Here is a 17486-nt window from a genome sequence, read left to right as displayed (position 1 = left end):
TAAAGCGAAGGGATCATCCCTAATCCAACATAGGGAAAAATCAGGACAAATGTCTTGGGGTATGAGGGGAATTCAGAGAGCGGAGAGTCTCTTGTTATGGCAATGCTTCGAAAGTAAGGATGCGTATGATATCCTTTCTATGGAATTACCTAATAGGATAAAAAAATGAATACCTTTAGGGGAATAGGCATCGTTCAGAGTCCTATACTGTAAAATCGGGTTACAGTTTTCTATAGCACTTGGATTCTGGTCAAGAAAGGGTTATATCTATTACTAACAACTTTTTCATTGGTGTTTATAAGGTCAAGTTTTCGTTAGCTATTCCTCTCAAGTGGAAATTGTTGATTTGGAAGATTATGATCGATTTAGCTGTTAAATTAATTTGGTTTGGTAGCCAAATGTATCTTGGTTCCACCAACTTGTGATATGTGTGGAATGTAGGAGGAAGATATACAACACTGTGCCCTTTGGCACAACAAGTTGGAGGAATAAACGGCTTGGTATTCACTCTAACTTTAACGAGGATCAATCTTTTCATGAACGAGGTCTTCTATTATATCCACCTTTTTTAAGCGAGGATGGAAGAACAAGTGATAGATTTCTGTATTTCTTAGGCTGTTGTTGGGCACTTTGGATTTCTAAAAATAATAAAGTTTCCAGAGGAGATGTTTGTGACTGCCTCATGGTGATGGTTCAACTTCAGTTAGCACTTGACCACTACTAGTCCATTTTTTTTATTTTTTTTTTGTTTTTTTGATAAGGAAAGAAAACCCAGGCGGACTACCTGACACCCTCCTTTCGGATGGGTGGATTACAATGACTCTGAGCTAATAAAATACTTCTTGTAGAATAGAACGTACAATGAAACTACGTTCTAACCTCATACTACCCCAGCCCCAGTTCCAAGTAAACTTGGTGAATAGACTTCAAAAATAGACGATTAGCTGAACGGTATATGATGACGCTCCATCCTCCGGAAGAATACAAGCCCGAAGCCCGACACTACACTACTACACTACCTATACACTGTAGAAGAAAATTATGCTAATTCTAAACTATAAACAAAACAAAAACAAAGAACTAACTAAAAAACCTAAAATAAAAACCTAGAACTAATACAAATTAGAAAACACTACGGAGAACAAGTAAAAAGCAAACATTTAAAGTATATAATTACAATATATTACCATAATTACAAAGACCGAAGATGTGACTGTTGGTTGAAAGGAGATGCACCCATGGTAGCTGCGGTGTCGACGACCAAAACAGATTTGATGATGACGGCAACAACAACAATCTAATAGATCCATCTCCTTCAAGCAAAAACTGATTTATGGTAGAACTTTAAAGCTTCAAATCTAGGTGTCTGGTTTAGATCTGAAGACCTTTTGTTCGACCATGGTAAAGGGAGATAGAGAAGTTGTCTGAAGCTTTTCCATCGGCGAGGATGGCGAAAATTAACAACGGAAAAATCTTAGGTTAAAGCCGACTGAGGCACCTAAGATCCCCTGAATCTAAACGTTTGCTGACGAGGCGAGGTGGCTAACCCTTTTTCCGACGAGAATAAAAACATGGACCATTATTGGTACCATATCTTTCCCCTTTGATCGGATCTCAGAATGAATTTAGATAAGAGATTTAGCTAAAAGTGGAAGCTAAAATTGAGTTTTTCTATGAAGGAAGGCGGCTGGACTTGAATATTTTCTAGGGTTTTGTGTTTGCTAACAAGAGGCTTAAGGTTTTTAGAGAGAGGGCAGAGCCTCTCTCTCTAAAAACCTATAAATGTATATGACCACTACTACTCCATGGATACTCTAAATGCTCTTAAATTTTGAATTATATATATATAGGTTGAGATCCAGTGAGAAGGGGCCTTATGATGAGAAGCGTGAGAAGCAATCTCAACCATTGCTTCAGGTAAATCTAACGGTGCTAATCGAGTCCCGTCCTTTTCAAGCCTGACAATCCACATACTGTAATAAATTCCCTCTCCCCCTCTCTTCCCTGGTAAAGCTTCAATGAAGCTTGAAAATGTCGCCAATTAACAATCAGTTTAATCTGACCCTAATCAATTCTCTCGATCATTCACTAACACAACAACTAAATTTGATTAACAAAAATTTCAAGCATGTCCAACCCAACAAAGAAAAACATAACAAAACCAAAATCAAATAGAAATAGGAATCTGCCATATGGAAGAAGAATGATAACTCGATGTTTCGATCTGCACCCAAAAATGGCAGGTACATCAAATACTAACCTTTATCAATACATCAAGGCACTGCACCTACAGGTACATCAACTAACCATTGCAGATACATCAACTAAACATTACAGATACATCAACTAAGCATTGCAGATACATCAACTAATTAAGGATCACAGATACATAAAAAATTAATTACAAATACATCAAATATCTACTATGGACACAATAAGTATCATGGATAAATCTCGGTTGAACTATTGAGAAAGGGAAGGCAACAAATATTAATGGGAAAACTTACTTATTCTTTTTAGCTCATATATCGCCATTTTCAAGCTCCTCTGCAAATTGAGTTGGCAGGGGAAGATAAAAGGAGAGAGATAAAGGGGTTAGAGTGGAACTAATTGTGACCAGACGTTCGATTGTTTTTCTTCAATATTTACGTTATTGCCCTTACTAACGCGGGGATATGGTTCGTTAGATTTATTTGATTCAACGATCCTGATTGCTTCTCACACTTCTCGTCATAAGAACACTTCTCACATGAGCCTAAATTTCATTAGAGTATCCACGTAGGATTGTCCAGTCACATAATTAAATTTTATTTTTTATTTATAAATGATAAAAAATAAGGAGCGATTTCCTTCAATATTGCTTGAAGATCCGTAAATTTCCGAAATATGCTACATTATCACTTATTTCCCACTCTACCGGCCACATCAGCAAGGTAAAAAGAAAACTATTTTTTTTTTCCCGTTTCAACACTGAACCGCCAACTCAATTGGCGGTTTGATTTCAAACTAAACCGCCATTTGAGATGACGGTTTACCCCTTTACCCCTTTAATCAGCCGCAATGAGTGCAGAATTCTTATTCAGGATTTGAGGTTTGTTTGCCTGGTCAAACAGGGTCAACAATCGAAGTTTATGAGAAACAGAAGAGAGATTATACTCACGTTATCATTAAATTTATCCATCTACAATAACCTAAATAAGAACACAAAATCAATGAAAAACATGTAGAATAACTAATCGATCGACATTAAAACCTAAATTTTTAGGCATGAATTAATGATTACAATTTGTTGAAAACGAATCGAAATTAAACAATTTCGCGATGTAGATTAAGCTAAAAAAAATCAAGAATTGCAGAGATTTAACCTTGGATAAATGCTGATTAAACTGGTTTTTTGGTCGAATTTGGGAGTTTATGGACCTTGGATGATGAACACTGATTCTCTCTCCTCAAAAAAAAAAAAAAACAAGTACGTAATTTCGTCAGACCAACATAGATAGATATGCGAAAAAGAAAGAGCTTCTTTCTACACTACTAGAAAGAACCATTAATTGCTCTTCTTTCTCTCACTCTGTTCTTCCTTCCAACCTCGAAGCTCGTTTCAAAGGCTCAAAGCCTTCCAATCTAGTTTTAGGCATAGAAAGTTAACTGCTATCTAAAATGGCGGTTCATTAAAGTATAAATTGCCAATTGAGATAGCGGTTAACTCATATCAATCGCTATTTAACTTAGTGGTTTGCGATGATTATTTAAAAAAAATTAGACCGGTTATTTTTTTTTGTTGACGTGGACAGTAAGGTGGGAAATAAGTGATAATGTAGCGTATTTTGAGAATTTACGGATCTTTAAATAATATTGAAGAAATTTGGTTTCAAGATAAATATAGGTATTATTGTATTTAGATTTTAGGATAAATGAAAGATAGAATTTAATCAATAAACAATTCAAAATAAGCTTCTTATGTAGATTAATCTATAAAAAGTAACCGATTTACAAATTTTATCAAAAGCTGTTATAAGCTTTGATATAAATTCATGGAGTTTCTTTTGTGTCTTAAATATTACTCCGTAACATATGATCGAGTTACTATTCTACTAATTACGCACGTCATCGCATCTAAATGAAAATTAACATGTGCATCGCACGGGATTAAATCTAGTTCTCATAACTAGATTAGGTCCCGTGCACGCACAAATATTTGAAAATTATTATTTGACCATGTTTTTTATAAAAACTTTAATTGAATGATTATCCCTTAAATCTATTGCGTAATTAATAATCTCGAGTGTACTCATTTTATCATATTTTAACTTACTACGTATTATATATTTTATATGTTTAATATGATGATCTGACTAAAATATTTGATATATTTAATATGCTAATTTGACCAAAATATTGAGTAAGAATATTTTCTATTATTGATATGACAGTTTGACTAAAATATTACCAAAATTTTAATACTGGCATATTCCATAATCTTCTGAGGAATAGTCTAGAGAAATAGCAGTTCTCCATTTCTTTTCCTCGGGGTATATTCTGAGGAATGGAATCAAACTCTTATTGCACTCATACCAAAAGTGGATAGTCTAGAGAAAGCTTCTCAATTAAGGCTGATAAGTCTATGCAATGTCATTTATAAAATTATATCTATATGTATTACTAACAGGCTAAAAAAGATTTTACAGGAACTAGTGGGGCCGTTTAAGTATGCGTTTGTGCCTAAACGACTAATGGGAGACAACTGTCTAATTGCCCATGAAATCATCACCTATGTTAAAAGACAGAAGAAGGGTTCCAACGGAATAGCTATACTGAAGATCGACATGAATAAAGCATATAATAGAGTTCGTTGGGATTTTATTGAATGGCTTTTAAATGCTATGGGATTCCCTGCTTGTTGGAGGCATTGGATTATGCAATGTATCACTACTGTTTCTTACTCAATTCTGGTTAATGGTGAGCCATCTAAATCATTTAAACCTAAATGTGGTCTCAGACAGGGTGATCCGCTCTCTTTGTATATTTTTATATTTTTATTCAAGGGGTTCGGGTTACTAGAAGTGCTCCAAGTATTTCTCATCTGTTTTTTTGCTGATGATTCTCTCTTTTGTTTTAAGGCCAACACTATCTCCTCTAGAAAGGTTAGACAAGCAATTGACCTTTTTTGCAAAATCACGGGTGAAGCCATTAGTTTTGACAAATCTAGCGTTATTTTTAGCCCTAATACACCGGAAGATATGAAGCTTGAACTAAAGGGAATTCTAGGTACTCCTTGTACAGAGGTGGTTGGAAGATATGTACGTAGGATGCAATGTCGAAGTAGATGGAAGATCTGAAGGAAATAATGCCCTTGGTCCAAGTATGCATTCTATGTTAAGTCTAATAAATGCGGTTCAGTATTAATTAACAAGTTAATAATTCAGTGAGATCAAGTGAGCTGAATGCCTAGCTAGAGGCCGCTTCAGTTCAAGTGGAATTAATGATATTAATCCACAGCTTACTCTTGACTGAACCCGTAGGGTCACACAAATAGTACGTAAACGGATCAAGTATTTAATGGCATTAAATACTCCATCTATGAATATTCGGAACCGACGGATCTTGGTTTCAGTGGGAGCTAAGATCGTCACAGGCAAGAAATGAATACTCCGGAAACGATGATATTGCCGGAAACGGAAATATGGATCGTATCGGAAATATGAATATTATCCAAGTCGTAGATGTTGCCGGAAACGGAAACATGGTACGTATCGGAAAATATTATTGGAAATGGAAATATTACCAGAATCGGAAATATTGCCGGAAACGGAAATATTGTCAGAATCGGAAATATTACCGGAATCGGAAAATAATTCCGGAAACGGAAATATTAAATATTTGTTCGAAACGGAAATTAATTCCGGAATCGGAAATATTAAATATTGTTCGTATCGGAAATAGATTCCGGAAATGGAAATTTAATCGGAAGCGTATCGTACGAATTAGCATCGGACGAGGCCTGCCGGACGAAGGCCCAGCACGAAGCCGGGCCATCGCCCAGCAAGCACGCACGCCACAAGCCCAGCGCGCGCCAAGGGCCACGGATGCGTGGGCCGTGCTGCGTGGGCTGCTGCTCGCACGCGCATGGGCAGCCCTTGTGGCTGCCGTGTGTGTGTGAGTTTGTGCTCATGCGTGATTCCTGAATCTACAAGAGTCAGTGTATGATTAAATTTCTATTCCTAATTGGATGAATTAATTAAATAGAATTCATGTAGGATTCTAATTCCAATTAATTCGTATCCTACTAGGATTACGATTCCTTTTCCATAACTCTATAAATAAAGGCCTAGGGGTCATAATTTATACATAAGTTTCAAAGTATTCAAAAGTGAGTTTTTTGAGAGAAAATTAAAACACACATCTTGCTCATAAAGTGCCGAAATTTTCTAGTACCTTAAGGGCGATTCTAGTTGGTCAATCTTAAGGCGGATCCGGACGTGCTGTGGACTATCTACGGAGGGACGACACTTGGAGTCCTAAAAGACTTGTTCTTGTTCGGTTCGGGCGCAGCTAGGGAGGGCACGCAACAAAGAGTATGCATCTAAATTATGCTATATGATTATGTGTAAATAATATGTTGTCCTGGGTTAATGGTTGTTTCCGCATGATCTATGTAGTGTCATATGTATCATAACCTAACAGTGGTATCACGAGCCCCTTATTATTTTCATAATCTAAATTGCATGAACATGGTTAAATATTACAAATTTGCAAGAATTAAAAGGGGTGATTAATTTTCGTAATTGTTAATTAATTGCAAATTGCGTTTATTTAATTATATGTACGCAGTTTTTCGGCAGTTTCTTCATTACTCATCCGAATTGAGTGATTTTTGTGTCAATTCCGCATGTAAAAGGCATTCTAAAATTTTGACAAAAATAGTTTTTTTCTGCCGAACCCAGAATTCTCAAATTCGAAGCCTAACTATGACTTTTCGAAGGTTTTAGTTTTTCGAATGCAAAATTTCGTAAATTTAAGATGTTAAATTAAATATTTGCGATTCTTGTTGATAAATCTTGAATTTTTGATTGACCTACTGCATATGTTTAACAAGTTTGAATGCCTAGTCTTGTTAATTATGCAATCTAATTTGTAATTATGATTAATTTGTTGAAAATTAGAATAATTTAGAATTAATTTGATTTTCATAATTAATTGTAATTTAATTAGAAACCTATGATTAAAAACCACCATAAAAATTGTAAATTTACGATAAATTTTAAATTTTTATGACCTAAACTTGAATCCATATCAATCGGAAATCAATTGGATAATAAATTTTCGATTTTTTCGCCCTAAAATTATGAAATTAATAATATTTATTAATTTGTCATTAATTTTAAATATAAATTTTAAATTTTTATGCGATTCGTTCAAATAACTTGCACGCACGAAGCAATGGACGCTTCGTGTTACCCTTAAGGGGTGTTGTAGAATGCGGGCATGCGACGACGAGCAAGGGAGCTCGTCGCCCGTGCGGCACGAATGCAATGAGCAAGGGCGTAGTGCACGAGCACAAGGCAGCAGCCCTGCCTTGTGTCGTGTGCCACGAGCAATGAACGAATGGGCATGGGCGAGGGGCGAGCCAAGGCAGTCGCGTGTGGGCAGCAAGCGAGCTGCGCCACAACGCGCGCTGCCTCGCACAAGTACGCGCAGCCTCGCGCGCAGCGAGCGCAAGCTCGCGTGCCACGAGCGCTGCGCCCAGCACAACTCGCGCGCACAGCGCGCGATGTCGCTCGCCCAGCGAGCGATGGCTCGCGCGCACAGCGCGCGATGTCGCTCGCCCAGCGAGCGATGTCGCGCCCCAGCGAGCGATGGCTCGCGCGCACAGCGAGCGAGCCAGCGCGCCCAGCGAGCGATCTCGCGCGCGCGCACAGCAAGCGATAGCTCGCGTGCGATGGGGCGCTGTGCGGAGGCTTGCGATAGGACAGCAGCAGCTATGCGACGAGCGCATGGGCTGCGCGCACATGGCCAGCAATGGCTGTGTGCGTACGGCCCATGGGCGTGCAACGCGTAGGGTGTTTTGCGTTACGATTAGATCGTTTTGAATGTTTAAATTGAAAATTTCAGTTCACGTAATTTTAATTAATTTTAAAATTAATAATTTGAATTAATTTCTTGGATTTTAATTTTGAATATTATAATTATAATAAATGTTATTTATTCTAATTATTTTACTAAAATTAAAATCATGAATTAATTTAAATGCGACTGAAATTAAATTAAACTTTTTGGATTCAATTATAAATTTATATGAGCTTTAAATTTTAATTAAATTTGTATGTTTCCGGTTAGACTAGAAATACAATTTTATGTTTAAAATTAGTAAAGCATATGAATTTATTGGTTTGAGTGGGAGCGCTTTTTAGTCATAAACTCTTGATTAGGTCTACAAATCCTTAAGGTTAAAACAACTCGATTAGAATTAATAAGGACTGAATAATTGGTAGATTATTGGTGCCCTTGATTAATTGCTGCAAATGTTTACGTGATGCATAATGTGTTTTACTAACCAGCTATGTGGGCCATTCATGATAATGAATGGGTGAATGGTATATATTGTATATGTACTGTTTTGCAGGTTATGAAGTGACTAGTATGGCCCAAATAGGATAGAAAATATGGTCTGCGTACCATTAATTTGAATGTAATTGGTCTAAAGTACCAAAGTTATTTTTCAATTCAAATATGGTCTGCGAACCATCAAATAGTTGTAATTAGTTATAGCTTATCCTATTTGAAGAAAATGGTGCCTCCCACGGAGATTTTCAAGACGGACTTTGAAGTCAAAGCTTCAAGATGAAGTCGGGCCATACTAGATCACAAATATCTTATGCATGTTTTAAGTTATTTATTGTTTTAAATATGTCTTAAAATGCATGAGATCATAAGCTTGATTATGTTGCATGATTAAGGATTTTAGTTCACTTAAAATCTAACCAACATAGTAAGAGCCTTAAGTTCCAAACTTAAAAATTGAGTTAAAAGGTGCCATGCCAAAATATACACTTGCTTGGATATCCTTTACATCAATCTAGTAATAGTTTTCGCTCAGCGAGGTGTTACTTATTGTTCCTAAAGGGGCAAGGTACACAAATAATTGTGAGTACATGTTAGTTTTGGTGAAACTCAACGATATAAGTAAGGAGTCCTTTTATGTCGTGGCAAATTCGATAGGTTTACCTAATAAGTTCTTAGACGTACCTATCAACCAAGAATAGTTTCTAGACTATTAGCAAAAGGCTTTTGCTTACCTAAGATGTTCTAGGATTAAGTCGACAAACTGTGCTTAGTTCTTCAATGATTTTAGGATCTTGGAATCATTTTATTCACACCTGCCGGAACACATAACTTGAATAAAATGCTTAATAAACATTGAATTATGCATGTATGCTAGAATTTAAGTTTATTAAGAGAAACTGTGAATGGTTATTTATTTGTTTATTCTTTTCAATTGTAGTTTTTAATATGGCAAACAACAATTCATTCAACATTCGATCAATTCTCGAAAAGGAGAAGTTGAACGGGAAAAACTTCCTTGACTGGCAAAGGAACTTGCAAATAGTTCTTATGCAGGAAGAAAAGGAGTATGTCCTGGATGAGGCGATGCCCGAAGCTCCTGGCGACGGGGTCACTCAGGCTGCCCTCAATCGTTGGATTGATGCCAACAAGGATGTGAAATGTCTAATGCTCGCCACCATGAGTGCGGATCTGCAGAAAACGTTCATCAACTCAGATGCTTTCACAATCATCAGTGAGTTGAAGAACATGTTCCAAGATCTGGCTCGAGTCGAAAGATTCGAGACTCATAGGCAAATTCTTGAGACCAAGCTTAAGAAAGGCGAGCCCGTAAGTCCACATGTTCTCAAAATGATTGGACTCATTGAGAATATGAGTCGGCTGGGTCAGCAATTTTCTCAGGAAATGGCTATAGACACCATCCTCCATTCTCTTCATAGCGGGTATGATCAGTTCAAACTGAACTACAGTATGAATAGTCTGGACAAAACGCTCACTGAGCTTCACGGTATGCTGAAGACCGCTGAAAAGACGCTCAAAAGTGATAAGCAGGATGTGCTTATGGTGCGTGGGGGCAAGTTCAAGAAATCTGGAAAGAAGAGGAATGCTAAGAAAGGTGGCAACAAGGCCAGCCCAACTAAGCAAACTGGCGCCAAATCTGCAAAGAGGAAGGTCAGTCAACCCACTTCTGAATCCGAATGCTTCTACTGCAAGAAGAAGGGGCATTGGAAGAGAGATTGCTTGAAGCTAAAGGAAGATCAGAAGAACGGAACAGTCGTTCCATCTTCAGGTATTTTCGTTATAGACTGTATACTTGCTAATTCAACTTCTTGGGTATTAGATACAGGTTGTGGCTCACACTTATGTTCCAATCCACAGGGACTAAGAAGAAGTAGAAAGTTAAGCAAGGGTGAAGTCGACCTACGAGTGGGAAATGGAGCACGGATTGCTGCATTAGCTGTAGGAACTTACTATTTGTCGTTGCCCTCCGGGCTAGTTTTGGAACTGGAAGAATGTTTCCATGTTCCAAGTCTTACTAAAAACATCATTTCAGTTTCTTGCTTAGATGCTAAGGGATTTTCCTTTATAATAAAAGACAATAGTTGTTCGTTTTATTTTAAAGAGATGTTTTATGGATCTGCTAGATTAGTCAATGGACTTTATTTATTAGATCACGACAAACAAGTATATAACATAAATACCAAAAAGGCCAAAAAGGATGATTCAGATCTCACCTATCTGTGGCATTGTCGATTAGGCCATATAAACTTGAAACGCTTAGAAAGACTTCAAAGGGAAGGAATTCTAGAACCATTTGACTTAGAGGATTATGGTAAATGCGAATCATGTTTACTTGGCAAAATGACAAAGCAACCTTTCTCTAAAGTTGGAGAAAGAGCAAATGAACTATTGGGTTTAATCCATACAGATGTATGTGGACCAATGAGTACAAATGCTAGAGGTGGTTTCAGCTACTTTATCACTTTCACTGATGACTTCAGTAGGTATGGTTATGTCTACCTAATGAAGCATAAGTCTGAATCCTTTGACAAATTCAAGGAATTTCAGAGTGAAGTAGAGAATCAATTAGGCAAGAAGATTAAGGCACTGCGGTCTGATAGAGGCGGTGAATATCTGAGCTATGAATTTGATGACCATCTGAAAGAATGTGGAATTCTATCAGAATTGACTCCTCCTGGAACACCACAATGGAACGGTGTGTCAGAACGGAGGAACAGAACCTTGCTAGACATGGTCAGGTCAATGATGGGTCAGGCCGAACTTCCATTAGAATTTTGGGGACATGCACTAAATACAGCTGCACTCACTATAAATAGAGCTCCGTCTAAAGCTGTCGAAAAGACTCCATACGAATTATGGTTTGGAAAGCCTCCAAATGTGTCTTTTCTTAAGATTTGGGGATGTGAAGTTTACGTCAAACGATTAATTTCAGACAAACTTCATCCAAAATCTGACAAATGTATCCTTGTGGGCTATCCAAAGGAAACAAAGGGGTATTACTTCTACAATACATCTGAGAACAAAGTGTTTGTTGCTCGAGATGGTGTCTTTTTGGAGAAGGATCACATTTCCAAAATGACAAGTGGGAGAAAAGTAGACCTCGAAGAAATTCGAGTCGAACAACAAACTCTAGAGAATGCTCAAGATGACATTCAAGATGAAACTCAGAGATCTTTAGAAGAATCTGGTGAGAATCATGGTCAATCTAGAAATGTTACCCCGCGTAGATCGCAAAGATATAGATCTCAACCGGAAAGGTACTTAGGTATTTTGACGAACGAGAGCTATGACGTTCTATTACTTGAAAGTGATGAACCTGCGACTTACAAGCAAGCTATGACGAGCCCTAGCTCCAAGCAATGGCAAGAAGCCATGCAATCTGAATTAGACTCCATGTCTGAAAACCAAGTATGGGATTTGGTCGATTTGCCAGATGGCTACCAAGCCATTGGAAGCAAATGGGTTTTCAAACTGAAAAGGACAAGGATGGGAAACTTGAAGTTTTCAAAGCTAGATTGGTTGCAAAAGGTTACAGGCAAGTCCACGGTGTGGATTACGATGAAACCTTTTCACCAGTTGCAATGCTAAAGTCTATTCGAATAATGTTAGCAATCGCTGCATATTACGATTACGAAATATGGCAGATGGATGTCAAAACTGCTTTCTTAAACAGCGTTTTAACAGAAACTGTGTTTATGACACAGCCTGAAGGTTTTGAGGATCCAAAGAATGCTAAAAAGGTATGCAAGCTAAAGAAGTCAATCTACGGATTGAAGCAGGCATCCAGGAGCTGGAATATACGTTTTGATGAAGCAGTCAGTGACTTTGGTTTCATCAAGAACGCGGACGAATCTTGTGTATACAAGAAGGTCAGTGGGAGCAAAATTGCTTTCCTAGTATTATATGTCGACGACATATTGCTTATCGGAAATGACATTCCTATGTTGAACTCTGTCAAGATTTGGCTTGGGAAATGTTTTTCGATGAAGGATCTAGGAGAAGCACAGTACATATTGGGCATCAAGATTTACAGAGATAGATCTAAAAAGATGATTGGACTTAGTCAAAGCACTTATATCAATAAGGTGCTTGATAGGTTCAAGATGGCGGACTCCAAGCGAGGCTACCTACCCATGTCTCATGGAATGACTCTAAGCAAGACTCAGTGCCCAAAAACACTTGATGAGCGTAGACGAATGAATGGGATTCCATATGCATCATTGATTGGTTCAATAATGTATGCTATGATATGTACACGCCCGGATGTTGCGTACGCACTCAGTGCTACGAGCAGATACCAGTCAGACCCAGGAGAGGCGCATTGGACTGCTGCCAAGAACATTCTGAAGTACCTGAAAAGGCACAAAGATGACTTCCTGGTCTATGGTGGAGATGATGAATTAATTGTTAAAGGCTATACGGACGCAAGTTTCCAAACCGACAAAGATGATTTCAGATCACAGTCTGGGTTTGTCTTCTGCCTCAACGGAGGAGCAGTAAGCTGGAAAAGTGCTAAGCAAAGCACCATTGCGGATTCTACAACTGAAGCGGAGTACATTGCTGCACATGAAGCAGCAAAGGAAGCTATATGGCTAAGGAAGTTCATAGGAGAACTTGGTGTAGTCCCCTCCATTAAAGGACCAATAGCCCTGTATTGTGATAATAACGGAGCTATTGCACAGGCAAAAGAGCCTAGACACCACCAGAGAGTCAAGCATGTACTTCGTAGATTTCACCTTCTACGAGAGTTCGTTGAAAGAAAAGAAGTCGAGATAAGCAAAATTGGAACTGATGACAACATATCAGATCCATTAACTAAACCTCTGCCGCAAGCGAAGCACAACTCGCACACTGCAGCTATGGGAATCAAGCATATTGGAGAATGGCTTTGATGTCTCTGTTTAATGTTTTAAAGTTTTAGAGTTTAAATCTTTGTAAAACATTATTGGTTAATCATTCACAATAAATGAAAGAAATTCATTTTTCCATTTAATTTGTGGTTTATTAAATGATGAGTCCCTTCAACTTGACGATATATTCAAGATAGACTGTCAGGACCAGTCCTGTGACTAAGAAATGTCTATCAAGTGAACTTGAATGTCAAAGGTTGAAAATGGTCCCTAATCGGAGTTTTCTATAAAATTGGACGCATAGAAAACGTTAGACGATTAGAGTGCAAGATGACTAGTAGTTCTGTTTCTTGAACTATGTGGACATGGCAATGTCATAATCATTTGCATAGATACTTACTTTGGGAAGACTAGTATCGGACAAGACCTATGAAACTTTACTGTAAGAGATGAAAGTCTGTCATAAGTAAATTTCATTAAATTATTAGACACTAAATCCTCAATACCTGAGTGATTTGAGATTACTTGTTTGAGAACTGGTTGCTTTGACGTTGACCAACCGTCGCACCGTAAAAGGAGGCTATAAAGGCAACGCTCAGGTAATCACCTATCAAACGAAGTCTAATCTCAAGATCGCAAGATTGGGATTGTCCTCCCATAAATCGGGATGAGATGCTTAAAAGTTGTACAAGGCCACTCGGAGAGCTAGAAACTGTGAAATGCATGGCCGTGCTCGGATGAATCATAGGCTATGATTATCTGTTTATTTGATCAGTTGAACTCTGAAACCGAGGAACACCTCTGGACATAATAAGGATGACAACTCTTACCTTATGTTCAAGAGCAAGCATCGAGCGACAAAGGAATTAGGAAATGCACACTTGTCCCTAAGGACAAGTGGGAGACTGAAGGAAATAATGCCCTTGGTCCAAGTATGCATTCTATGTTAAGTCTAATAAATGCGGTTCAGTATTAATTAACAAGTTAATAATTCAGTGAGATCAAGTGAGCTGAATGCCTAGCTAGAGGCCGCTTCAGTTCAAGTGGAATTAATGATATTAATCCACAGCTTACTCTTGACTGAACCCGTAGGGTCACACAAATAGTACGTAAACGGATCAAGTATTTAATGGCATTAAATACTCCATCTATGAATATTCGGAACCGACGGATCTTGGTTTCAGTGGGAGCTAAGATCGTCACAGGCAAGAAATGAATACTCCGGAAACGATGATATTGCCGGAAACGGAAATATGGATCGTATCGGAAATATGAATATTATCCAAGTCGTAGATGTTGCCGGAAACGGAAACATGGTACGTATCGGAAAATATTATTGGAAATGGAAATATTACCAGAATCGGAAATATTGCCGGAAACGGAAATATTGTCAGAATCGGAAATATTACCGGAATCGGAAAATAATTCCGGAAACGGAAATATTAAATATTTGTTCGAAACGGAAATTAATTCCGGAATCGGAAATATTAAATATTGTTCGTATCGGAAATAGATTCCGGAAATGGAAATTTAATCGGAAGCGTATCGTACGAATTAGCATCGGACGAGGCCTGCCGGACGAAGGCCCAGCACGAAGCCGGGCCATCGCCCAGCAAGCACGCACGCCACAAGCCCAGCGCGCGCCAAGGGCCACGGATGCGTGGGCCGTGCTGCGTGGGCTGCTGCTCGCACGCGCATGGGCAGCCCTTGTGGCTGCCGTGTGTGTGTGAGTTTGTGCTCATGCGTGATTCCTGAATCTACAAGAGTCAGTGTATGATTAAATTTCTATTCCTAATTGGATGAATTAATTAAATAGAATTCATGTAGGATTCTAATTCCAATTAATTCGTATCCTACTAGGATTACGATTCCTTTTCCATAACTCTATAAATAAAGGCCTAGGGGTCATAATTTATACATAAGTTTCAAAGTATTCAAAAGTGAGTTTTTTGAGAGAAAATTAAAACACACATCTTGCTCATAAAGTGCCGAAATTTTCTAGTACCTTAAGGGCGATTCTAGTTGGTCAATCTTAAGGCGGATCCGGACGTGCTGTGGACTATCTACGGAGGGACGACACTTGGAGTCCTAAAAGACTTGTTCTTGTTCGGTTCGGGCGCAGCTAGGGAGGGCACGCAACAAAGAGTATGCATCTAAATTATGCTATATGATTATGTGTAAATAATATGTTGTCCTGGGTTAATGGTTGTTTCCGCATGATCTATGTAGTGTCATATGTATCATAACCTAACAAGATCAACTAATGTGTATCACTCATTGATCAAGAAAATATATCGAAAGATCACTGCATGGAAGCATTTGCATCTCTCTCCCGCTGGAAGGACCATTCTTATCAACGGTATTCTTGCTGCTCTTTGTGCAAATATTCTGTCTGTGTTTTTGGTTCCCAAATCAGTGGTTAACAGAATGGGTGCTTTAGCCATGCATTTTTGGTGGAAAGGGAGTGGAGATAGAAGAGGAGTTTGTTGGGTAAAAAGAGATAAACTGGAAACTCCGAAGGGAATGGGAGGCATGGGGCTCAGGAATATTGAATGTTATAATAATAAGGCACTCCTTGCTAAACAAGCTTTACGTATTCAGCATAACCTAAGCCTTCTCCTATCCAGAATTCTGAATGCAGCTTATAAGAAGTTGACACTGGAAGCTGCTCTTTCGAAACATATACCACCAAGAGCTTCGTGGGGATATAGAGGTATGTGTAAAAGTATTCAAACAATCAGTGGAGGCTTTAGAAAGGTTATTTATAGGGGTAATACGAATATAAATGATGGAAATTGGATTCCTTCAAGCTCAATCCTCTATAGAAGACACCAAAATCAAAATCTTCATAGTGTGAATAAGGTAAGTGATTTATTCCAGAATGGTTCAAAAACTTGGAATACTTATCTAATTTGGAGAATATTTCAAGAAGGTACGGCAAGAAAAATATTGGATACTCATATCTCTGAGGCAAATATAGAAGATCTGTTTCATTGGGTTGGTCTCACAAATGGAAAATGTTCAGTTAAGACATTGTATGCATACCTCATGGCAAACAGAACTGAGTTAGATGATTTGAGTATCTTGGACAATTTTTGGAAGAAATTCTGAAGCGCAAACATTCTCCCCAAATAGAAAGTTTTCATTTGGAAAACCCTCAACAATGCTCTCCCAACAAAGAGAGGGTTAAAGAGAAGGAGGCTTATAGAAGATGATAGATGTGTGTTATCTCTACTCTATAAAAAGTGGGAGCTAAGCTATTTCTCTTATGAACAGTAACCCCTCACACCTTATTAACAAATTTGACCATACTTTTACAAAATTTCCACATGTTTCCCTTCTTTAATCTTCTTCCACTTATTCACTTTCCTTTTCATTCAAGCTTTATATTCCTCTGATTAATGGAGCCCCAAAGTGCTTCAATTCATCATCCCTTCCCAAAAATCCTAACATTCCCAACACCATGATTATCATTTCTTCTCTGGTTCTCTCCTATTCGGTTCTTATGAACAATAACTCCCCATTATATTTCATTTTATTTTAAATTTAATTCTTCTTCTTATTATTAAATGATACCCATTAAATTTTATTTTACTTTTAAATTTAATTCTTGTTATTAATAATAATAATAATAATAATAATAATAATAATAATAATAATAATAATAATAATAATAATAATAATAATAATAATAATAAATTGCTCCCATTATCGAACCTCTCAAATAGGATTAACATATCAACAAGAAGTTGATCGACATATCCATGAAAGTACTGTCGCTGACTTCGAAAAAAATTAATTACATAGCAAACAAACAACATAGCATATATTGTGAAGTAAGAATTAAATCAAAGTCGGTAAAACTTGTCACTCTACATATCATTAGCACAAATATATATATAGAGCATTAGAACAAAGTTGATACCAAATTAGTTATTCATAAGCTATGCTATTATGAAGTAAGAATTAAATTAAAGTCGGTACAATTGTCACTATACATATCATTAGTACAAATATATATAAAGCATTAGAATAAAATTGATACCAAATTAG

This window comes from Spinacia oleracea, chromosome 1 (genome assembly GCF_020520425.1).
Source record: "Spinacia oleracea cultivar Varoflay chromosome 1, BTI_SOV_V1, whole genome shotgun sequence".
NCBI lineage: Eukaryota > Viridiplantae > Streptophyta > Magnoliopsida > Caryophyllales > Amaranthaceae > Spinacia > Spinacia oleracea.
The sequence above is the reverse complement of the archived record's forward strand: the minus strand, read 5'-3'. Positions refer to the sequence as shown.